The 25,330-nt window shown below is 41.9% G+C and overlaps 1 protein-coding gene across 2 annotated transcripts in view; it reads right to left on the reverse strand.

Annotated features, from left to right (window-relative positions):
• ELOVL5 (ELOVL fatty acid elongase 5) overlaps nucleotides 1-25,330 on the reverse strand; it is an 80,088-nt gene that overhangs the window by 34,762 nt on the left and 19,996 nt on the right. Inside the window, exon 1 of one of the 2 annotated variants that reach the window (XM_033097078.1) lies at nucleotides 702-720. The exons of the other annotated variant lie outside the window; for it this stretch is intronic. The gene's annotated coding sequence lies outside the window, so the exon portion shown is untranslated. Of the gene's footprint in view, nucleotides 1-701; nucleotides 721-25,330 lie in introns of those variants that run through there. 2 annotated transcript variants of the gene reach the window in all.

A 25,330-nucleotide genomic window follows, 5' to 3' on the forward strand; every position in this document is an offset into this window, starting at 1 on the left:
CACCTGCGATTATGAAGTAAAAAGGGGGAAACAGTGTCACGCACTGACACCCATGAAGCCCACCAGGGCGACGTCCTAAAACATGGACTAAATCCTACTTACAGAGGCGTTTCCTCAGAGGACAGTCCTCCGTGCTGGTGATCTGGAACGCTTAACAACGACGTGTTACTCCTGTCTATTATTACATGATCAGTAAAAGCATTTTACAGAAACAAATGCCAAAACAACAACAACAACAACAACACACACACACAACACACACACACACACCTCTTAAACATTCAAACAAATGTCTTCCCCACTCAGAGAGAGAGGAGAGTTTTTCTCGTTTTGGAAGGCAATACGTAACTACACATGATCTAAGAATCTCCGGTACAGATCATTGTTTCAGCAGCGGGAAGAGGGAGAGGGAACGTAATCTTAGCACTGTCTTCTAGAGGAATGCTTATTCACTGCTGGAAAACAGAATGTTCCATCAAAGTTCCATCAAATTCAAAGTTCTTCCCCATTTCTCAGCAGGGAGGAGGCAAGGACTCCGACACACCAACTCATTTAACAAGCAAGCAATTTGGAGAGGGGTTCACTGTAGAAAACTACTCTTGTCGAGTTTTATTACCTTAAAGAGGATGACTTAATTTTCATTTGAAATCAGAACAACAAGAAGCAGTGATGGTTTTGCTTGGGTTGAAGCACACTCTTACTTGGAAAAAACAATGCTGATCCATCCACAGAATGCTCTTGCTGGTGGATGAAGGCCAGGCTGCCGCAGATGGACTTAGAACTCTGCTCTCACAAACAGCTTGCTGACAGTAACTAATTAATCCTCACAAGGCTGCAGTGAGACAAGGTAAAAGATCCATCAAGTGCCGGGATCGGGTCACTCCCATGGCTTTATTTCTATCCTCCCCCATCATTCTCAGAATGACTGCCCTTCACTCTACCAGGCATTTGAAAGGCAGCTGACTCACTAAGTTAACAAATACTTAATGAGTGCCTACTATGTGCCAAGCTGTGTACTGCTCTTTAGGAAAACGGCAGGGCTAGACATGACCTCTGCCCTCTAGAAACTTAAAGCAGGAAGCAATATGCAAAGGTACCTGCGGGTCGATCACTTTTGGGTAGCAGTGGTTAGGATCACGTGCTCTGGAGTCAGACAGCCTGCGTTCATATCCCCTGTAACTTCCGGCAAGTTACTTCACCTTTTCATGGCTTATTTCCTCATTTGTAAAATAGGTAATTATAGTTAGTTTTATAGTCACCTTCCTCTTGTGACTACATGAATGAATCCATGCAGAATACTTAGAATAGTGCAAAGCACACAATAAATGCTGCAAACATATTTGTATTACCATCATTACAAAGGCGTGGCATTGACCGACTTCAATGTCAATGTTTATGAGCGAATTCTGTAAAGGCGTAAATCAGAATTCACTGAAAATCCACGGGCAATGACACTTGCCCACATCCATACCTCACGGTTCTGTTATTCTCTCCTTGGGACGGAATCCCATCATGACAGTTGTGAACCCAAGGATTTTTAAGAGTCTCGGGATAAATTTCTCTAGAATGGTAAGGGGATGCTGGCCATTGACTTCTTTGTGAGTAGAAAGAAGATCAGTGTTCATACCATCTTAGGACGGAGCGGAAATCAGTCCATATCTCATATGTCTGTTTTGTACGCCCCGCAACTAGCATATAGTAGATGCCCAAAGAATTTACCTATTTACTACAACTGGAGAGGTGGCTGAGTTGCCAACGGTCACAGAGCGTGGACGGAGACACAGTCTAAACCCAGGTTTCCTACCCTATGACCCACTGCTCTTAAAATACCCCATATGGCCTCTTTTTTTTTTTTTTTTTTTTTAGTGTCAGGAGCACAAGACAAAGTAATACTTAGACTTTTATCATTTATATCCCTCACACTGTGTGAACCCCCCTCCCCCATCCACCTACCCCCTCCGACATCGCACACAGCCATTACATTTCCACTGTCTCTATTCCTAGTGCTGTACTCCGCTTCTTGTAAGTACATACATATACATACAAACTTGTAGTTGACATTCATTATTGTTCAGCTTCAGCTTCAGGTGTACAATGCAGTGATCAGGCATCTACATCATCCCTGAGGTGGTCTCCCTAATGGGACACGTGTCCATCGGATACCCTACAAAATCTTTACATTATTGATTACATTCCCCAAATTCATTTTCAAAACCCCATCCCATATGGCTTTTCAAGGCAGCATCTTCACGTGGTCATTGTTAAGAAGACAGTGACAATATTAGTAGTATTTGAATTCATACAGATTGAACCATAGGAATAAGAAACAGAACTAACTTACTTTTAAGTAACACTGTCAAGGTAAACAAACAAACAAACAAATAAAAAACAGAACAACAGCCAGTTGTATTTCCCTATGATGCTTGGTTACAGAGGCCTTAGAAATTGCGGTAATTCAGACCTATGGGAAGATGGTAGGAAAAGGGAGGCAGTTCTCCTCGGCCTCATTTTCATATGCTCATCACCACTTCCACTGTATCTCAATCAGTGATACAATTATAGGCTTATTTTTTAAGTGCTATAATGATCGGTTATACTATAATTATCTGTTCATTTGTTCACGATCCCCATTAAGCTCTAAGCTTTTCTATGGCAAAATCTCTGATGTTCCCATTTGTATTTCCAGAGAGGCTGGATCCATGCCTGACAGATCACTGATTATTACATGGTTGAAACCATGAATAAATGAGTGAATGAATGAACGCCTTCATGCCTTTTAGAGTTTCCTATCAATGGGTTCTCAAATGTGCCTACATCTCAAAATCACTGAGGAGCTTAAAAAAAAAAAAAGATTTCTGGGACCCACTCCTAGAAATTCTGATTCAACTGTCTAGAGCCTGAGAAACTGGTCCTTTTGAAAAGTTCCTTAGGTGATTCTGACGAGCAGCCCTTTTTGGGAACCAATGCTGTGTATATAAATTGGGCTTTTGGACTCAAATAAAATCCCCCACTGCTCTTGAAGTTTTGTCAGTCTCCATATGTTGACAGTACTGCACTTACAGAGTCTAGACTGGGCCGGTGGTGGAGGATATATTTCATTCCTGCAAATCCAGTTACAATTCCCTGTTCATTCTAACTCCACCATCCTTTCCTTTCAAACCATCTCTCAAGCTGAAATAAAACCCCATTAAGTTAGGGATCAGTTCTCTCACCATGTATCAAACGCCATGTTACACAGTACCCATCACAGATAACCAGCATGCAATCAGTAGTGTAGGCTCTTTCTCCGTTCCAGAATGTTGTCGTAAAGAATACCACTGTCAGTAGGAGAGACCCCTTCACCTGTCACTTCCTGAGCCGGGTCAGTGGTGGCCAAGTTTGTAAAGCTCAGTGAGGGCAGGGAACATATCTATCTTGCTTCCTGTAATCCCCAGCAGCACAAAGAAGGAAACTACGAACTACTTATTGAATCAGATTGAACTGGGGCAGTGTGGGGTGTCGCCGAGTGGCTGCCTGCACAGCCGTGGCACACACGTGGCCACCGCCAATTGTATATACTCCCTGGAAGGAGACAAGGTGAGCAATGGGAAGAATCTGTACACTGGCTGAGAGGTGGGCTCTGGCTTGGGTCCCATTTTCATCAGTCCTAAACCGAGCCACTTCCTGTTAGCTTCACGACCTGGAGGAGACGATCAAGGTTTCGAGTCAATGTGGTATCTGTGGACGGCAGCCTCTAATAAGATGGTCCCCAAGGATCCTTTCCTGCCCCAAACCAGGGTTGTGTGTGCAACCAACAGAACACAGCGGAAGGGATGTTATGTCACTTCTGGGATTAGGTTATAAGAGACGTTGTGACTTTCATCCCGGTCAGGCAGTGTGACTGTCTGTCTCAGATCACCAGCTCTAGAGGCAGCCAGCTGCCATGTTTGTGAGCAGCCGAATGGGGAGGCCAACGTGGAAAGAAACGGAGGTCCATGACCACCTGAGCAAGCCTGGAAGGAGATCCTTTGGGCCCAGTCAGCTTCAGATAACTGCAGCCACAACTGCGACTTCAGGAAAGACCCTGAGCCAGAAAGAAGCACCCAGCTAAGCCTCTCCGGAGTCCCTGATGCTGCGATGGTGTGAGATAACGTTTGCTCTTTCCAAGAAGCTTTAAAGCTGTTGCGTCCATTGGTTACTCAGCCATAGACAAACGGCTTAGAAACTAAGGAGATCGGTGGGGTTGGGGTAAGGGGTTCTTAAAAGCCAACTCTCAGGATGTGGAGCACAGGGAATAGTCAGTGGAACCGTAACAGCTATGTACGATGTCGGAGGGCTAGTAGATTGGGGGAAGGCGGTTATCACTTTGTGAGGGGTGTAAATGTCTATTACATTGTTTTATACACCTGAAACTAATTAAAAAAAAATAAATATAAGAGTTAGTATATTAAAAAAAAACACACACACACAAAAAACGAAAGTCAACTCTCCTCCTTGCTTTCCTTTTGGTTACTACACATGAGCCAGGCACCAATTAGAAGCAGGGCCATAAAAAATAAATGTGCACCCTTGATTTCACTGGAACTGGGAAGGAAATGAAAAGGCTTGTTATCTCAAGTACAGAATTTGGTTATGAAAAAAATACAACACTTTTATTACTAGCCTGAAGCTTAACAGACAAGAGAGGTAACATTTATCGATTGCATACATAGCTTTTCAAAGACTGCGGAAGAAATTATCCTCATTTTAATAGATGAGGAAACTAAAACTCAGAGATTTTAAGTAATTTGGTCAGACAACAAACAAGTAGAGCCATTTAGCTAACTAGGTTTTTATGACTTGGGGTGGTCAGCCGTCCTGGTTTATTGGAACTCAGGGATTTCCTGGGATGCAACAATCAAGAGAAAAAAAAAAATCAGGAAAGTCCAGGGGACACTGGTTTACCCTATTATGTCCAAATATTGTGCATTTTAAAAGCTATCATTTTGGCAGCTTATAATCTGCAACAAATTTTGAAATGTCACCTATGGGGAAAAAAACACAAGCCTTTCTAGTCTTCATCTTGCAGTATACAAGAAAAACTTTTAACAGTTGCTATTCTTATGATACAAACTAGTATGGAAATTTCTCAGTGTTAAGAGTTTCTACAAACTTCTGTTTCAAAACAGCTCTGGAGTCTACAAACCACCGATAGTGGCTCAAAGTCGGAGGGGGGATTCCTCATAGAACTGCACACCAAGTCAGGTGCTCTGACAGGAGGGACGGGCAGGTTCCCAATTTCCTTTTCTTCTGCAGAAGCCCAGAGACAGACACAGCTACCACCATTGGGACCTTCAACATGAGCAATGCACGAGTGGTTTTCATACCTGGTAGGTCAGAAGTACACTAACTACCAAGTTAGTGCAGCCCCAACAGCTCTGGCCCTTTCTCTTTTAAAAAGATCCACATTAATACCCACCAGGATGGCTATAATCATAAGGACAGACAATAACAAATGTTGGCAAGGATATGGAGAAACTGGAAGAGTCATACACTGCTGGGGGGATTGTCACATGGTACATGTGCTGTGGAAAATAGTTTGGGAGGGTCCTCAAAAGGTGAAACACACAGCTACCATATGACCTGGGAGCAATTCTACTCCTAGGTACATACCCAAGAGAAATGAAAACATATGTCTGCGTAAAAACCTGCCACAAATATTCACAGCAGCATTATTTATAGCCAAAAAAGAGAAACAGCCCAAATGCCCACCAACTGATGAATGAATAAATAAAATGCAGCACACCCATAATATGGAATGTTATTTGGCCATAAAAAACAATACAGTACCGATACATGCTACAGCATAGATGGACCGTGAAAACACTATGCTAAGTAAAAGAAGCCAGTTACACAAAAACACATATTGTATAATTCCATTTATATGAAAAGTCCATAATAGGCAAATCCACAGCGACAGAAAGTATACTAGTGGTTGCCAGAGTCTGGAGGGAGGAGGGATGGGAAGTAACTGCTGACGTGTATGGAATTTTTGAGGTAATGAAAATGCTCTGGAATTAGATCCACTTAAAAAAAAATTAAAAAAACTTTAAAAATGGAAAGGTACTTAAAAAAAAAAAAAGCTTTGAAATTTTGCATATTCGAGCCCACTTCTAGAAATCCTTATACTAGGGGGGAAAAACCAAAACAGACGTGTATTAAGATGTTTACCTATGAGATTGTCATCAGTGGTATAACAGAAAAACGGGAGGGGGGGCATCTTTAAATATCCATCTAAAAGTGACCTATTAAATACATTGTGGTACAGGCATATAATTAAATATTGTGCCATCATTAAATTGAAGTTGTTGGGCATTTCTTGCAGAGAAATGGAAACATATTTCCACAAAAACCTGCACATGAAAGTCCACAGCAGCTGTATTTGTAGCAGCCCCCAAACTGGACACAACCAAGATGCTTACCCGCAGGTGAATGATTCAACTGTGGTACATCCTTACCAAGGAACATTACTCAATGATAAAAAGGAACACACTGGGAGGGGGGCGGTTAGCTCAGTTGGTTACAGCGCGGTGCTCTTAACAACATGGTTGCCGGTTCGATCCCCACATGCGCCTCCACAACTAGATTGGAACAACTACTTGGCCTGGAGCTGGAAATAGGATTGAGTTGTCCTGGAAAATCATATTTCAAATAAATGAAAGTTAAAAAAAAAAAAAGAAAAACAAGGAACACACACCATTGATACACTAGACAACCTGGATGCGTCTTCAGAGAATTAATGCTGAGTGAAAAAAGCCAATCCATCTATGTAACAGTTTTTAAAAAATAAAATTAAAGAGAAAGAGAAGAGGTTAGTGATTGCCAAGGATTAGACATGGTGCGAAGGCAGGAGGAAAGTGGATGTGGCTACAAAAGGGCCACGTGTGCTGTCAGAAGGTTCTGTATAGTGGATCTTGACTGTAACGACGTCAGTGCCCTGCTTGTCATACTGAGCTCCTGTTCTGCAGGATGTTACCGTTGGGGAAACTGAGTAAAAGGTACTTAACAGCTCTGTATTATTTCTTACCACTGTGCATGAATCTAGCATTATCTCAAAATAAAGTTATGTTAAAAAAATCTACAAAAGTGAGGAAAACACATCAATGAACAAGACTAAGCATTTGATTTTTCAAAAAGTTCAACTACCACCCTCGCACCCCCAACCCACGGACACATGGTTGTGACTTTTGGGCATCTGTAAGTGCTTGTAAAGGAAGGTTGGTGCTGGAAAGGAATAGTCTGAACTATGACTCCATTCAGGAATCATTAACCCTTCATCGAAATGCTGGTGTTTTCACTTTTTAAATTTTCAGCAGTCTAATTAGCTTCCCAGTAAACACTTATTTATCCAGATTACTCAGAGTACTGTTTTGATCCACTTAATGTTTTTACTCACTTCAAGGGATCATACATCTCAGCCTTCATATAAGAAAAATCATCAAATGTATCAAATAAAATTTTCAATGATTCAGAGGCATTTTGTGACCTGGACGGGTTTCAGAGTCAGAATTATGAAAGTCAAATCCTGTTTTACAGAACTGTGGATGAGGAGGCATAGATAATTGGGATAAATCTGTAAATCTGTATGCCTCTATGATTTAAACCGTAAGTTCCGGCAATCAGCTATTTCCTTGCTCCTTTCCATTCTTATAAACAGAACACAGGAAACTCGAAATAGAATTGAGTTGTCATATTCTAGATAGTTTTTGATAATAACAATATGAACAAAAGTTTTCTGCGGGATGAAAAATAAAAATTGTGCTTTCTTCTATCTTTTGGATCATTTCTTGTCCATCCACTGGAAACACACACAGTGGTGAAGAAGCACTTTTATAACGTAGAGTCCTATCGTGTGATCCTCTAGTTTCCTGTGGTGAGAGTTCTGTCCGAGTCACACGTGTTCTTTGCAGTGGGCCCCTCGCTGCCTGTCAGGAGGAAGGAGCCGTTCACACAGCTCTCCAGGGCACAGTGGACACTTTCCAGAAAAGGCTGAGATGACTTCTGTAACCCTCTCTGGAAATTCTCTAGCAAGATAAGATCTCTTCCTAGCAGTGCTTTTCTTCTTTTCACCAAACGCTTTTTCCAACAAATACGCCACTATGTTTCAAAACCCCTTGACAACTATTAAAGGTGAAGAAATACTGAGAATCAGGCCCTAATGTCATTACCTTTTAGTGGAACTGCAAATATTTTAGAAAGTCATATTAATGTAACTGAATATTCTGACTGGCTAATAAGATTTTCCCTTCGTTTCAATCCTCCCCAAGTACCAATTCAACTCCAAGCTGTCATAAAAGCCATTTTGCTGTAACCAAATGAAGAAAGCAAAGCCGGTGATCAAATGAACATGAACCCAATTAGGTACCTACCTAAAGCCACAACACCAATGGAGAGACACAAGCAGATCCCAAAATCAAAATGCAGGACATAGGTAAGAAGGAAAAAACAAGCCATTTGTATAAAAATTCTTTCCTGGAGAAGTTAATCAGGTGAAAATTTAGGTTGTAAAATGGCACATATCATTGTTTTAACGACATGCCTTTACTGAACACCAAATGTGTTTAAGGCATTATGGCAGCTGGTAGAGACAGAGGACGTGGTCCTTTCCCTTAAGCTCAGACAACTAGCTGTCATCCAGTTGGAACCCATATTTTTAGCTCGTTTCAAAACACAGAAATTCAGCAGAAATCAACAACAGGTCAACACACACACACATACTCTGAAGGGCAAGAACATTTTATTACGGAAGGGGGATGGATACAAAATGACACATACCATCCTACTTTGATTTGGAAAAGCTATCACACATTTTCCTATGCAGAACCAAAGGAAAACTATTACTTAAAAATTAATGTGACTACAGAAGTAGTGATATGTTTAAAATGTATTCTGTTTTCTCCAATGCTTTTTTCATACACATGAACAATTTACTATATGCCACCAGGTTGCAGAGTTGGAAAAGGAGGGGAGAGTGTCTTAGTCAGCTCTGGCTGCTATAACAAAATGTTACTGACTGGATGGCTTAAACAACTGGTATTTTTCACTGTTCTGGAGACTGGAAGTCCAAGATAAGGTGCCAGCAGATCCAGTGCCTGGTAAAAGCCCTCTTCCTGGTTTGGGGACAGTCACCATTTAGCTGTATCCTCCACCTCACAAGGAGGGGAGAGGGGGCTCTGGTCTCCCCCCTCCTTGTAAGGACACTAATCCCATCACGGGAGTTTCATGGCCTCACCTAAACCTAATTACCTCCCAAAGCCCTCCCCTCCAAATACCATCACACCGGGTGGAGGTTATGGCTTCAACATAGGAATTTGTGGGGTACACAAATATTTGGTCCCTACTGCACCAACATCATTTTTCACTTTCCTCTCCCCTCTGTCCCATTTAAGAGGCAGTTTCCCATTTAAGAGGTAAAGAGAATGAATCACTGTTTAGAGTCCAGAGAAAATTGTTACTTTTTAAAAACCTAGTCTTTAAGGTGAGTCATTTTCATTCATTCAAGTTACGAAAATACATCATCTCTACTTTACAAAAGGGTTGCGTTCCAGATGTTAATATGTAAACGAGTGATCTGGCCTTTGGGAAATTCTATTTTCAGATCCTATTTTCTGTAGAAATTGTTATATTAGTAGTTCTTAACCTTTTGGGGATCCCATACTGACTAAAAATTTGATTCAAGTAAAGGAGACCTTTCTATCCCCAAATGATAGAGAGTTTGGATAAAACTGACATTTAGAATGCCCCAAATCCTAGGGACCCCCAGTCCCCAAATTAAGAACCCTAGCTATATGTGGTTGATAGAGCCCAGATGAGCCCGAAACTACTTAATTCATAATGAAGAGGTACCTATAGGACCATAGATTCTCACTGTTATATGAGAAACTAGAATCTATAGGATGTATAATTTGAGTTGCAATCCTCTGGGCTTTGACACAACACAGTACTATGGTTTATCGTATGCTACCAAGACTCTATAGAGCTCAGTTTCCTGATCTATAAACAAGACATAATGACGCCTACACGTCACAATGTTGTGACGATTAAATGAGAGTCTATTAAACTGGCACAAAGCATAAGCACCTCAATTCATGGCAGCTATTTTTAAAATCATCATCAGAAATATCCATCAAACATACATTTAATCCACTGTGGTAGGTGCTAGAACACAGAAATCCACAAGACAAACCTGCCTCCAGAGACGTCTGAGTCTGGCAAAGGGAGAGAGAAGAGATAACTAACAACAGAGTGAGGTCCTTGACACAGTGTGTACAGGGCGACGTAGAGAGATAAAAAAAAGAAAAAAACACAGTCAAGTTTACATAGGGACGTCCGGTGGGTCAGGCGCGGCTTCAGACAGTAATGCGTGAGTTAAGGCTTGCCAGTGGGGGAGAAAAAAGTAAAAAATGATGCTGGAGCAGGAAAGGGCTCTAGGGTTTGATTTTAAACCGGGGTGTGGGGGTGGTGGGGTTGCGCAGGAGGTTGGCAAGAAGGGGAGATCCAGGTCAGTTAGAAGACAACTGCAATAGTCCACAAGAGGGACGGAGGACGGCAGGGGAGGGAATGGGCGGGGCGGGGGAGAGGAGGACGGCCTCAGCCACAGCCTAGATGGGGGTGCTATTTGGTGAGTCAGGGAGCCCGGGGCAAGCGGGTAGGAATAAGGGAACAGGGAAAGTTCGACCATCTAGAAATGTACTGCTCGCCTACTCATCTTACTAATCATAGATCAATTATACAGTTTCATAGGTGCCTGTTGAGTTCGGAGGCAGACTATGTATTTTGAATTACTGGATTGCAAATTAGGGAAAATTCACTGCACTGACGTATTCTCGGATAGGGAAAAATTGAGAAGATGTTTGCACTGTGCAGTGAGTCGTAAGGTTAAGTCTAAGAAATTCAAGCTTAAGGTAGGACCTAAGCCACATATTTGTTTAGGGATTTATATACTCTTGTCCTGAGAGTACAGTAAGCCAGCTATGCTCAAACATGAACTTCGAGAGAGCCTGAACTATTTAGCAAATTGCTACTTCCCTTCACTAAATGGTCTGCTAATGACTGGCCGCTACAAGGAAGATTTCCAAAGTCATTCTCCTATCACATTACTACTTCTCCAAGAGAATCGAATCAGCATTTAGGACATAATCCAGCCTACCATTTCAAATGATTTTTTATTTTCAAGTCCTTTCCTTTGAAGATAATAATGATTATCACAATAACAACTAACCCTCAGTCCACACTATATGTCGGTAGTTTGTCTGCTATAAATTTACATGGAAAATCTCAGGTACTCCTCTTACCAGCCCTTCCATGTATCCCCCTTTCATAGATAAACACACTGAGGCAGAGAGCAATGAAGTCATTTCTCCAAGGTGACACCAATGGCAAGCAGAGTGACTCCAGAGTCTGCTCTTTCAACCACTAAACCCACTGTAAAAATGAAAAAGGGATGTTTAGTACAGAAAATCTAGAACGTGGAGAAAAGTTTTTTGTTTCATTTTAAAGTAAAAACAAAAGCAACCAACCAAGAGTGTGGCAGAATCCATGGTGCCCTTTCTACACCATTTACAAGCAGAGCGATCTTGTACAAGGTAAGCTCTGAAAGCCTCAGGCTGCTCCTCACCTGGAAAATTCCCTTGAAATGGGAATAACAACACTTATCTAATCAATGAGACGGACAGTTCATGGAGAGCATTCACCACGAAACTATGGTAATATTATATAATAAACATGTAGGTATGTATAGACTATAACCTTTTCCCGTTTTCTATGTTTTAAAAAAGCATATACTTGTAATCTAGCATTTCAACACTGTAGCAATCACTTTATGAACCTAATTTGAGTTCTGGAACAATGTTTATAAAAATGCTTTAATTATTCCCCCATTATTAGTCATTTAATCTGTTTAAGTTTTTACTGTTCTTAAATAATACTGCAATGAACATCGTTGCACATAAGACGTTAGCTGTATTTTACATTATTACCTTGGGTGAGATTCCCAGAAACTGGACAATTAGGTCAAAGGTCTTTATATAGACTGCAAAATTTCTTTCCAAAACAGTTTTTTATCTGTTAACATTCCCCCCAGCAGGGCCTACATGAACAGCCTAGATAACTGTACCCTGGCCAGCACTGGGTACAGTAATCTCATGAAGGAAAAGAGAAGATGGTGTCACTAATTTAGTCTAATATAAAATGCTCTACTCATATATTAAAAAATAAATCATACAGAAATCCCAGTGGCTGAATAAACAAACACTGAACATATACATTAAAAATCTGTATAAATAAAGAACCATTTCTGGCTAACACTTGTAACAGAAAAATGAGTAATAAATTCTGTGCATTCTCCGCTTTCTAAAGGATTAATCTGTGAACACGAGCTGGTATTTATTAACTGATCTCTTACGTTAAGAGTTTTTCTTTCACTCAAGCTACTAGTACAGGTGTCCCCTGCTTTTCTTTTTCTTCTTTCTCGTTCCACCACTTCACTCTTGCGACAGACCTACATAGGTAACCACCCATTTTCGCTAATCAAAAGTAATCTGAAGAGGATTTTGGCTTTTACAAATAAAGGTGACCTGCAAATAGCGTTTAGGTTTGTTCTACAGTGAAAGGACCACACTCAGCTCCTCATTATCAACCCACCAGAGCTCTGAACTGTGTCTGTGAGCATCTGGGCTTTATCTCAATTTAATTTTGTGCATCTGTTAGCAAGATGTGTCCTGAGGTATCAGAAAAGACGAAGGGAGCTTGGAAGGGTGTTATGCTTAGTGTAAAACTGGACGTAATTAACCATTTTCATGGTGGTGAACCAAATAATGACATTGTATGTGCACTGAATTTGGGGTCTGGGAACCAAATTTTCCATATAAATTCAATTAATGGTAATAGCTTCTCCGCTTTGTACCATCTCGGCTTAGCAAAGGTTTCACAGGAAAGCTCTACTTTCAGATATTAGGGGAAACCTGTGAATGGAATTTTCTGCATTCCACAAAAATTCCCCCTTGTACCAAGGAACTAAGTCTAGTTATCAATTTTTAAAAACTGAGAGAAGCATTACATCTTGCATAAACAATGGTGATCTTGAGAACAAGTATGAATTTTAAAAAGCACCATTCAAGCATTTAAGTATCTATTTTGTCAAGGGACATGGACTATTTTTTAAAAACCTGAATCTACAAACCCAGCCACAAAGAAGCCTTGTAAAACAACAGTAAATTCGGTTCTATTAAGAGAAGATTATAAAACCAGCTTTAAAAAAAAAAGTGTTTTCTGAATTTAAGAACTTCAATAAGACGCTTTCAGTTGGTTTTTCTTTAATTGTGTACATAACATTTTGCAGGAGATGGGCCATTTTTTGCTAATCAGTAGCTGAGTCAGACAAATTTGGTTTATGTCAATATTACTGTCAATAAAGCATCATAAAACAGCTTGATTTTTTCCAATCCCACGTGGAGGCACTGAGTGAGCAGTTAGGAAAATATTTTGACTTGCTCACAGAGAAATTTCATATGCATTTCACAGGACACAAACAAGAAACTCCAGAGTCCCCTTGCCTGCACTTTTCAGCTCAGTCACCACACCCAGAATAAATAAGTGGCATAGAGCCGAGCAGTTTCAATTCAGAATCAACCAACTCCTTCCTCCTGGGGTCATACAAATCCTCATGATGACAAGTGAGTGGCCCACTATCTGAAAATGAAGTCACACCGAAAGGAAAACTTGATCAGCAAAATGTCAGACAGACACTGGGATAAGCTATCCAAGATCTAACAGGATAAAAACGGCATTAACTCTGGCCTATTTTGCTCCAGCAAACAAATCTCCCATCGTTATAGATTGAAACGCTTCACTAAGGAGTTAAGAGGATTTCATTATTAAACCATATTATTTTCCCCTTAGAGAGTCCCTGGCTTAAGGCGACTAAATCATTAAAATCAGAAAACGCAACAATAATAACCATGAGAGCAGCTAACACTGAACACTCGGTACATGTTCATACCATACACATCACACGCATTATTTCATTTTCTCAGTAACCCTGTAAAGGGTTATTTTCCCCCCACTTTACAGAGGAATTGAAGGCTCAGATCCTAGAAACTACTGCACGCGATCAGTGAGCCTGTATTTGGTTTATGGGACTCAAACCCTGGTTGCCTGTCCTCACAACCTGAGCCTCTTGTAGTGAAATTACACTAAGTTGAACTTTGTCCACTAGGAAACTACAAAAGTGCATCAAACTAGCAACCTACAAATACCTACAGCACATTACTGGGTCCCAAGCAATAATCTCAGGTTTTATGAGGAACGGTTTATGACCAAGGCCCTAACACCAGGATAATGGTGTACAAAGCATGAGGTCAGCGAGCCAATGGTTATGTGACACACACTTGATTTGGTTTTTCTTCCCCATTCAAAGGAATCATTAGATAGACTTTGGTGTCCTGCAGGCAGCACAACTGAGGTCATATAATTCTCAGGTAGCAGGCCTGCTTAGAAACTGACATAAAAGCAAATAATAGTGATTACTTGATTTCAGTGAGGCTGTGACTGAAAAAACTCTCCAGTGGAAACGTCTGGTGAGAGTGTACTGGACGATAACATGATATGGAATGAGACATGTGTCCACCCTGTTCAGCACTGGTCAGTTTCCAGAGCCAAGATGAGTAATGAGTTTTTCCCATATCCCTTTAAACTATGGATATGCAGCATAGAACAAAATCAGTTCCAGATCTCTATTTCTAGCTATTAAGTGTATACATTTAATAATGAAAAATACACATTTTTAAAAACATAGTTTCTAGAATATAGACATAGAATATATTGAGTTACAAGATTTTTTTTTAATGTGCCTCTGGCAATGAGTTGGGGTAACTATCTAGTCTTAGATCAAAACAAAAAGCTGAGGACAGAGCTATCATAAAAAATAAGAATTTCTCTTTCTCCAAAGAGGATCACAAAGAAGCATTAGCTTGAGGTTTGACTGAAGGAAGAACTTTCAGAAATATGCAAATACTAGAAAAGGCCTGTGGGGTTATTGCATAAATAAGCCCTCCACCTCTCTTCAGTGACTGGAAGAACAGATTAACCTGAGGCCAAGGCCTTTTTTTGGACCCTGATAACCCTATTCCACGTAGACCGAAAAAAGGTGCAAAAGCACTGTGTTAAAGGTCACCACCACCCCGTCTCCTGACTTTGCCCTCCCCCCCCAGGCCTACTTTCTAATGTGAAAAGTCAGTTCACGGCTTAGGCTCCCACATGCCATTGACTGCTGACCACCTTCTCATGTGTTTAGATGCCCTTCTCATGTGTTTAATGTATGGAAAGATACAGCAAAGCAGACACATTTGGGGATTATCCTTTGACCGAAAACAAAATTCTGGGTTAAGATACCCATTCCTGTGTCATAAGCCAAAGTATGATACTTATACCCAACGCTGTGTTTTTTAAGTGCCCGTATCTTATCTGTCATTTATGGGAAATTGGGACGATCATGAGCCATCCGTAGATACTTATGTGTGCCAACTATTTACAAGCACTCTTCTGGATGGAGTGGACCTGAGAATCTTGTAAGATCCGATATAACTGGAACCACATATACATAATGTGGATGAAAAAGGGTTTGCACGGAAAGTAACCTCACAGGGTGACCTAATCATAAATTCCTAACTGGGCAGGTCTTGGAGGGTAGTTATGCCCCAGGCATACAACTTCTTTACTAAAAGGTTTATCTTTGCCTAAACAAGCTCTGTCCATTGTTTCTCTGCATCTAGGTTAACACACCTCTGAAATCACCCTCAAGAGAGCACATAATCTTGTTAACTATCCTATAATTCAATCTCTGCCATGCTTTCTCCCACCTTCATGTAATTTTCCTTAAATTCCCTCAATTCCAAATGCATAAAAGAAACTGCAAACTATTATTCTCTGGAGCATTTGAGATCTTGCTTCCTGGCAATTGTTGCCAGTGTGGGCTCAAATAAAACTCTCATAAATATTCGTTACATGTTTGCATGTTTCTTACATCCACAATAGAAAGTTACCAATACCACAATAGCACCCAGTAAGAGAGGGAAAGCCAAAGGGGGAGAGCGGGGGTGAGAGGGGAGAGATCTCACCCTCCCAGTCAGGGGCTGTGACACACAGAGGCTTCCCCAGGAGGAGGGGCTTGACCTGACACTTGAGAGATTCGTAGATGAGGGTAGGCCAAAAAACGCAGGCAGGGCATTCCAAATATCAAGGAGTGGAGGTGGGAGTGGACAGCCACGCTCTGTGAAGAGCTGACAAGGGACAGGCCTGAGAAATGCTTCAAATTCTACCTCAACTTTATTAAGCAACCGTGTAATTGGCAAGTGATTAACACTCCTCTTTCACTAGAAAACCAAGTCAACAATGTTTTAAAGCACAGTAAAACATGTGAACGCTCTATAAATATTTGTTACGGTTACTGATTCTGAGCAGTGGATCGGGGAAGACGACACACAAGCGGCACATGGGCAGGTTATAAAGGATTTCAGAAGGCGGAAGGCGTAGGAGGCAGAATGCTGATGGGTATTTCAAGCTGCAGGCACAGGAAAGGGTACAGTAGGTTGAAGGGGCAGGGTGCCAGAGCAATGCCATCACCTCTTAGCCTGCTGACGCTATCACCCAAGCACCTTACGCATACCCACGTCTTCCCACCACTATCCCAGGGCACTGTTTTCTTTCACGTGGACTCCTAGTTGACTTTCAAGCATCCACTCTTGTCCCGTGTTATTCATCTCTACAGTGCACTAGTGTTCTTTTTAAACCACCAAAATGGTTAGGGCCATTCCTGCCTGAAGCCTTTCAACTATATCTCCTTGCTCTTTGGAGACAACGTGTAATTCCTTACTTCGCTTAGAGCCCCCTTTATGCGCTGGCGCACACATGCTTCCAGCCCAACTTCTGCCCTCTCCTCCCGCTCAAATGCCCCAACCACACCCGCTTCGTTCCACCCTTTCCACTGCCCACCTTACTGAGGCAGATCCAAGCCCGAAAGCTCCCTTACTCACCTGCCCCTTTTCCCCTGACCTCAGCATCTATGCTGTAAACCTCTGCTGAAAGATCCTTTACTTCAGAGAACTCTTCCCTGACTCCTCCCCCAAAGCCCCAGGCTAAGTTAGGTCCCTCTACTCACACCCCAAATAAACATTTGGTGAGTATCTAAGTCCTTGAGGATAAGAGCTGTGCCTGCCTGGTTCATCACGTGCCCTGCACTCAGCGCTCAGACACAATGCGTATCCATTCCATATGGAGGAATGAGAGGTGTGCCGGGTCAGGAGGCTGGAGAACAGACTGGGGACTCAATGGGGAGACCCTGGAAGCCAGTCAGGCCCTTTATTCCGCAGGCAGTCAGGAGAAGACGGCTGGGCCTGGCATTCGCCTTGCTGTCCCCACTACTGGCCTCTATCTCTGCTCCGGGCACCAACCACAACGGCTGGCTCAGCTTGACCAACCTTCCTCCAAGGAAGCAGAAAGAAACTCAGGGTCTGCTCGCCACCACCCTACTTCCAACTGAGCGAGAAGCCCTCATTCACCCAGCAAGGCGGTCTTCCCTCTCACTGGCCTCCTTGGAAGCTCGGTCTGTCCATCTGCTCACCGCAGAGGGCGGTGATGGATGACTGGTCTACCAACAGAAGAGATTACCCCCACTCTGCGTGGGCTCCTGCTTCCACACGCATGCTCTAACTTGGGGCCTCAAATTTATCCCATTTTGAAATAGGACATTCCTCCCCCTCTTAAAGCAAGCTCCTACCCTCTCACTCCTCTCTAACCTCCCCCCCAGCCCCCAATGGCAGTCAGTTTGCCCTTGGCAACTGCCAGCACCAGATGCAGACCTCTGCTACCCCCCCTCCCAGGTCTGGCCCCGGGGGGGGGGGGGGGGGGGGGGGCGGGCATGCTTCCCTGCTCAGACGGGACCTCTCAGCCAGCCATTCCACAAATACTCTTGATGCCACATCCACCTCTGTGGAGTCTTAATCCAAGGTATATCCAGCTGGCTGAACTGTTTTGCTGAGATGCAGGCTGTCAAAATGAATTCCTTAAAACTCCCTCTGCTTAACTTTATATGCTATAATGCAGATGAACCCAGAAAATAGTATACTAAGTGAAAGAAGTCAGATACAAAGGTTACAGATTGTGTGATTCTATGTAGATGAAACACGCAGAATAGGGACATTCATAAAGATAGAGAAATTAGTGGTTGCCCGGAGGCTAAGGGGGGAAGAGAACAGAGAGTGACTGCTGATGGACCCAGGCTCTCTTTTGAGGGTGATGAAAATGTTTTGGAATTTTATAGAAGTAATAAGAGCACAGCATTATGGATAACTAAATGCCACTGAATTGATAAAGTTCTATATTATACGAATTGCACTTCAAAAAAATTCAAACACTTTTTGAAAAAGTCAATCTGTCCCTCCCAATTCAAAAAGAGTGGCTTTCCATCCTCCTACATGCACTCTGGATCCTTTCCTGCCTCTTTCAAGAATTTGGGGAATTCAAGAAGGGGGAATTTCATTACCCCTTTTATCGTCAATTTCCTTTCTCCATAGGAGGCACCCCCTTTTTGTTCCCTGCTGACAAATCTGTTCAAATCTCCCCAACCTAAAAATCCTACCCTTAACTCTGTTTTCTCCTGGACTCTCATCTAGAACCACCTCAAGAGCTCATAAAAAGCAGCCAATATCAACGAGCCTCCATTTTCGACTCCAATATTCCCTTCTAGTTCCATTTCTGGGGATAAGCAGTCTAGAGATAGTGAAACCTACCTGCTACAGCATTTCCAAAACTGATAGACAAAAAATACAAAACTATTGTAAAAATGTACTGATGAGCCTGCAAGAAACCCTGAGGTCAAGAAGGAGACAGGAATGAGTCTTTGAGGAGCTGCCAGGTACCCTTCAGAGTTACACTGCCCAATACCAGGGACGTGAGCCACACGTGGCTTTTTAATTGTATTTTAATTAAAATGAAAACTAAAAGCTCAGTGCCGCAGCTGCACTAGCCACATTGCAAGGGCTCAATTACTTCCCATGGCTAGTAACCGAGTGACTATTATGTTGGACATTGCAAAATATATCCCACTGAGAAATCTCGGTATCTAGCAATGGAACAGCTCAAGGTGTTCTGGTACCTGATTCAGGTAACAGAACCGAAGATTATAACCATTTTGAAGAATTCTGTAGAATAAAACAAAGGGGAGGCAGATGTAGTATTTACTAATCTTCCCCACTACAAAAAAAGCCAGAGGAACCTTCCTGCAACACATGAAATTATAAAGATTAAACAGAAGAAGGTGGAGATGTGGGACGCAATGTAACAAATTTTTATTAAAGAAAAAGCACTGTCCAAAAATCAACAGTTTTTTTTTTAAAAAAAAAGTCAAGTAGGCATGAACAAAAAAGAAATTAGCTATTTTAAAAACTATTCCCAAAAAACAGCCAAACGGAAGGTCCAAACATTACAATGTGTAGATAGCAAAGAGAATGGGATAAATAAAGAGATAAAACAACCTTCTCAAAAACTGTTTATGCTACACTGAGACCACCATCTCTTAATTTACTACTTCGTGCTTTGGATTTTTTTTAAAAATTGACCATTATAGCTCTCCAACAGGACATCCATAAAAGTAACCAATGTTGTTCTAAGACAGGAGCTTACTTTTAAAAATTATCCACTTAAGTAGGACACCCTATATAGATACATTTATTTGACAACGTGACCCAAACCAGTCCACCTGATCAAGTTCAAATACAAAGGTGGTATTCAGCGATCTTGTGGCATACATTAAGAAACTTAGGCAGAAGGAAATAGGAGGCAACAGTTGCTGAGTAAGAAAAAAAAAAATGTTTTTATAGCTAAGAAGGGTGGTCCTTATTTAAAAATACAATAAATAGGATGTAGTTAGAATAGGGACTCTTGCAGCACAGCCCACATATGGCTGAGGGTCCTTGAATCCTTTGCAGGGGTTCCATGAGATCAACACTATGTTCCTAATATGACTAGGAGGTTACTTTTTCAGTATCATCTCTCTTATCATTGTAGAGTGTCCCAGAGGAGACATGATGTGTGATAGCCAAAGACTGAATGCACAAGCAGATAAACGAAATTCAGCTGTCTTTCATAAAGCCAGACAGTATGGCAAAAATGTCAAACAATGCCTGTTTTCACTATTTTTGTTTGTTTTGAACAATAGATTTTCATGAAAATATAGGTTATTGATGTTATTCACCATGTAATGGGCTAATTATTGTTCTTAGATATATTACTAATTATTTTAAATTTTCATTTAAAAATCATGCAAAGTTAATTTCTAATAGAGTAAATACCAATTGATACGATCCACATGAACAAAAGTTCTGAGGTTCTCAATTTTTTTCAAGTGTAGGTCCTAAAACCAAAAAGTTTGAGAGCTGCTATGTTAAAAACTGTGTACAGATTTTTTCCTCTATAAAGTTTATTTCTAAAAAGACATTGTAAATTTAGCTCCAAAAGAGTATCTTTATACTTGACTTTAGGAGCTAAATTTAACTTGGAGTACACAGAGTTTAAAATCTGAACACTCAAATCCTTGAAATTTGTTAAAATATGGTCATTTGGAAAACAAGCTAACAATAATGAACAAAACTTGTAATAAATATTTTCCTTTAAAGTACTCTGTGAAATAAGTTTTTTGGTTCCCCAGTAACTCATCAAATTATATTTAGTATAGTATTACAAGAAACTCAACCCCGATGAAACAGGGTGAGCTGATTTTTCACATTACTATGTGGGCATAAAAACTCTGAAAGTTTCTTTATCCAAAGCATAATACTAACTCCCTTCCAAATCAGGATACGCCTCGTGGAAACTCTTATTCACCAAAAACTAAAATTCTGAGTCATAAATGAGACGCAAGTTTCCATGTGGCTAAATTGCATTAGGTAGAACTGCAAGTAGAATGTATTCACCCTCATCAAGCACTATACAGATGCTGAAGTGTTTGTATATTTATATACTGAGAAAGAAAGCGAACACTAGCTCAGAATCACAGACAAAAATACGTATTCTTGACTTCAACTTGCCACAACAAAACACCTCTTAAAAACCACACTTTCAGGGCCGGCCCGGCCCGGTGGCTCAGGGCGGGTGGATCTCTATGCTCCTAACTCCGAAGGCTGCTGGTTTGATTCCCACATGGGCCAGTGAGCTCTCAACCCCAAGGTTGCTGGTTTGATTCCTCCAAGGGATTGTGAGCAGCGCACCCTGCAACTAGCAACAGCAACTGGACCTGGAGCTGAGCTGTGCCCTACACAACTAAGACTGAAAGGACAACAATTTGAAGCTGAATGGCACCCTCCACAACTAAGATTGAAAGGACAACAACTTGACTTGGAAAATACACACTGTTCCAAATAAAGTCCTGTTCCCCTTCCCCAATAAAATCTTAAAAAAAAAAAAAACAAAAAAAAACACCACACTTTCCATTTGCCTGCCTATCGCCTCAGCTGTCCAATTTTCAGCAAGGTTTCTCTGACTCACTTTGCTAATAATTCAAGTTAGCACCGTGCAGTTTTCTCAACAATTCAACATGCGGCCTCCTCAGAAGAAAGCCGTCTTCCCCTGCAGGCTGCGGCCCCAGCTGCTATCTACACCCTGCATCAGTGGCTGGGGGGCTGTGGGTTCATCTCCTTTCTTCCTCTAAATGGGGTGTCAGTTGCAGGTGTGGCCCTGACATTGCACAGGAATATAATTAGCAGAAGGAAAACAGTCCCAGCTGAAGGAAGAAAAACAGGTCAGCAGAGAAAGACAGAGACAAGAATGAACACAAATAAAAGAGGGAGAAAATTGCATGATGCTCCCCTCTCTTCCAAAATAAGAAGAATCTGAGGGACTTTTCAACCTCCCCAAGCATGACTTTCACTGTTTAGACGCTTATTCCTTTGAAAGAGAACAATGTCAATGAGAGAACAAAAAGTGAAGCCTAATACTTACTATAAAGGTACATTACATGCACCCATTGGTTAGGAAGAAACAATGCTTTTTAAAATTAGAGCTCGGGGCAGTAACCTTTCGGTGCTAGACACAGAGCAGATATTTGAAAGTTTCTCTCTACACAAAGTTTTCTCTATTTGCTTTCTTGGTTTGGAAAACATTACAGAGAAATGCCTGTAAGCGAAGGAGACTGTCTCATTAGGGGAAACAATATGATTTCAAGAAAGAAAAAGAAGTCACAACTGTGTGGACGGTACAGTTGAAATGTAACAATGAATCGGAACTGAAGTGCAGGACAAACTTTCTGGATGGTTTGGGGACTGTCTTATAAGGATACTGACGAATGTCAATGACAACCCACAATGTAGCACGTAAAAGTCTTATTTTCACTACATCAAGGGGAAGGGAGCACAGCAAGTTTAGCTGGTCAAGTTAGAATGAAAGAGCTCTCTTGCTTCAATCTCATTTCCCTTTCTGAAGAATTGAAATGTAAGTAACTCATTAGTGAAACTGAAAGTGAATGTCATGTGTGGTTTACGGAATCATTACTTTATTAGTCATACTTCATCTCTTTATAGGCTTTACCATTTTTTAAATTATATTCAGTGCAGTCGTCATTGAAAATCGCTTCACTTGTAAGCTCAAATTACACGGTGCAAATGCCACCACGTAAGTAGGTAGACGGAGGCGATGATGAGAGAGAGAGAAAACAGCATCACAGACAGGTAGGAAGCCAGTGTGGTGCCACCGGAAAAAAAGTCTCTGATGTCAGCACATTTTACACAGTTACTCTGAAATGGTTTCTCTCCCATTTCTCAGGAAACAGGATGTAATTTCAATCATTACAACCAAGTTTATTAGGAAGAACAAAGGAATTCAGAAACCAAGAACTTTCAGGGTGTAACCATGTCTAAAATAAGTGTATATATTATATATATAGTTTGACGGCAAATTGGTATTTTTAAGAACAGACGTGGGACTGCTACAGCGGACAGCATCCATTTCCCTTTTTCCAGCGCAGGCCAAGTTTTGTTCAGGGCTCCGTCCTCTCACTGGGTGAGATCTGACAGCATCAGGACCCGGAGGGGCTGACCCTGAGTGACTGGCGGGGTGACAGAGACCAACCAGAGCCAGAGAGGCTTCCTGGAAGACAACCTGCAGCACCGGGTGAAACATGCAAGGGGGAGTTTTACAGGATTATGCTACTTTTATTTATTACTTAAATGCGTTATTATTTAGTATTCGCTTATCTTCATTAAAACTATTTTAAGGGTATGCAGAATTCCAATGGCAGCAAAAATAATTTAGGTGAGTCACTGAGAAAAACTTAATTTTAAGGATTGTGACATATTGGCTTCTTAAAAAGGGTTGCTGAGTCTCTTCACCAAAGGGAGAGATTTAAGGAAAGAGTATAGATCAATCAGGACCAATGACACCAATCCTGTGTCCTCAATTATGACCCTGAAGACCAATTTCCATCTGGATCCCTCTCCACCTACTACATACATGTGGTGTTCCTAAACCTCAAACTCAACAAGCCAAAAGCTGAGTCCATCACACTTCCCCTCACAACCTTCTCTTCCTTCTGACACCCTGAGTTCCATGACTAGCCCCCTAACCTTCCCAGGAAGCCAGCCTCCAAAGCGTGCTCGATCCCTTGTCCGGCACTGGATACCTGGCCACCCAGGCTTTGGGTGCTGTTGACGGTGCTGCAATTTCCGCTGCCCCCATCTCCACCTCCACCCCACCCCTCTCCAGTCTAATCCTCATCACTTCTTTTCTAGAACTGTCTCCTATGGATTCCTTGCCACCCAGAACCTCCTCCTATCCAATCCAACTAATAAATGAATTTGTCACATTGATTGATCTATTACAGCACGGCTCTCATTCACTTGACAAACACATACAGACCACTGGATTAGTTTTCTGCGCTAACAAATTACCATAAACTTAGTGGCTTACCACAACACAAATTTATTTTACATTTCAGGAGATCAGAAGTCCCAAATGAGTCTCGCTGGACTAAAATCAAGGTGTCGGCAGGGCTGCGTTCCTTTCTGGAGGCTCTGTGGGCGGAATCCCTTCCCTTGACTTTTCCAGCTTCTTGAGGCTGCCTGCATTCCTTGGTTTAGGGTCCCCTTCATCCATCTTCAAAGCCAGCAACCTTGGGTGAAGTCTCTTCAAGCCGCCATCTTTCTAGTTCTCATCTGCCTCTCTCTCCCACGTTTAAGAAGCCTTGTGATGACAATACTGAGCCCACCTAGATAATCTAAGCTACTCTTCCTGTTTTAGTCAGCTGATTAGGAACCTGAATTCCGTCTGCAACCTTAATCCCCTTTGTAGCCTAACATTCACAGGGGCTGGGGATTAGGACACGGACATCTTTGCGGCGGGAGGGGGCATCATTCTGCGGACCACAGCCACCAGATACAAGACATCGAGACAGGCACAAGTCAAACAAAATAAAGGCTCTCCTGTCAAGATCATGTTAGGCCTTTTGATACCCAATGTTGCTTAAAGAAGTCTAAACTACGTAGTCTTATATTAAAGTCTTCATTATTTCAAAATGCTTCTGTAGCATTAACTACACTACTTCCTAGTCGCACCCTAGTACTGTACTCAAAATGCAGAACTCAGGCGCACCACACACACACACAACACCACACACACCCATTCTCACGTAATCTGCTCTACCTAACAGGCCCTCTGGACTCTCCAAATTATACTTATCTTTTAAGGCCCAGCTCCCATGCCCGCCACCCTCTATATCTCTCCATCTTCTCTGAATGCCCACAGTGCCATTTCCCCAAATTAGCACATGCAGCAGTGACATAAAGGAAAGAGTTTTCAGGCAGAAAAATGGTTTCCGGTTGCTGCCCTACAGCTCGCTGTGTGACCCTGGGCGAGCCAATTCCACATCTCAACCTTGGTTTCATCACCTATCAAGCGAAAATGCAGGCCACATGTTTCTAAATTCTTCCCCAGTTCTGAAGCTCTATGAAATTGAGGCTTCTTAGTCACTTATTTTGATCCCCAAGCCACCTCTAGTCAAGGCCACCATGGTGTCAACCTGATTAATGCACTCTTTTCCTAATGGATCCCTCCCTGCCTCCGGTCTTGTGTTGACCACCCCCACCCCCAAAAAAAAGCATCTTACTAGGTCACTAACTTCCTCAAAACCAGTTAAAGGCTCTCAGGAAATGTCCAAAACTCCTCAGTGTGGCCCCCAGGACCCACGCGGTGGCCCCTGCTTCCTCCTCGGGTTTCCCTCACCGCCTTTCTTTCAGTGCCTCACAGGCTCCTCCAACCCCCAGGGACCTGC

The sequence above is a fragment of the Rhinolophus ferrumequinum genome, chromosome 3, assembly GCF_004115265.2.
Source record: "Rhinolophus ferrumequinum isolate MPI-CBG mRhiFer1 chromosome 3, mRhiFer1_v1.p, whole genome shotgun sequence".
Lineage (NCBI taxonomy): Eukaryota > Metazoa > Chordata > Mammalia > Chiroptera > Rhinolophidae > Rhinolophus > Rhinolophus ferrumequinum.